Source organism: Penaeus monodon, chromosome 34 (genome assembly GCF_015228065.2).
Source record: "Penaeus monodon isolate SGIC_2016 chromosome 34, NSTDA_Pmon_1, whole genome shotgun sequence".
Classification (NCBI taxonomy): domain Eukaryota; kingdom Metazoa; phylum Arthropoda; class Malacostraca; order Decapoda; family Penaeidae; genus Penaeus; species Penaeus monodon.
Genome location: NC_051419.1, coordinates 33,241,436 through 33,241,659, shown reverse-complemented (window position 1 = coordinate 33,241,659; position 224 = coordinate 33,241,436).

The window sequence follows — 224 nt, the reverse complement described above, 5'->3', positions numbered from 1 at the left end:
GTTACTTACAGGCTCACAGCAGCAGCAAGACAGTGTGATCTTTAGTGTGATAAATCTTCCAGGGATAGCAGGGGTAATGATTTACTTGCTGAATACAGCCCTTTACACAAATGATAGCCTTTCAGAGTATTACACGTCCTGCTCTCTCTTAGGCCATGCCCCAAGGCATGTGATGTGTGGGCATGATGGTACCTTAAACCTCTCAATCCCTGAGAATTAATAAT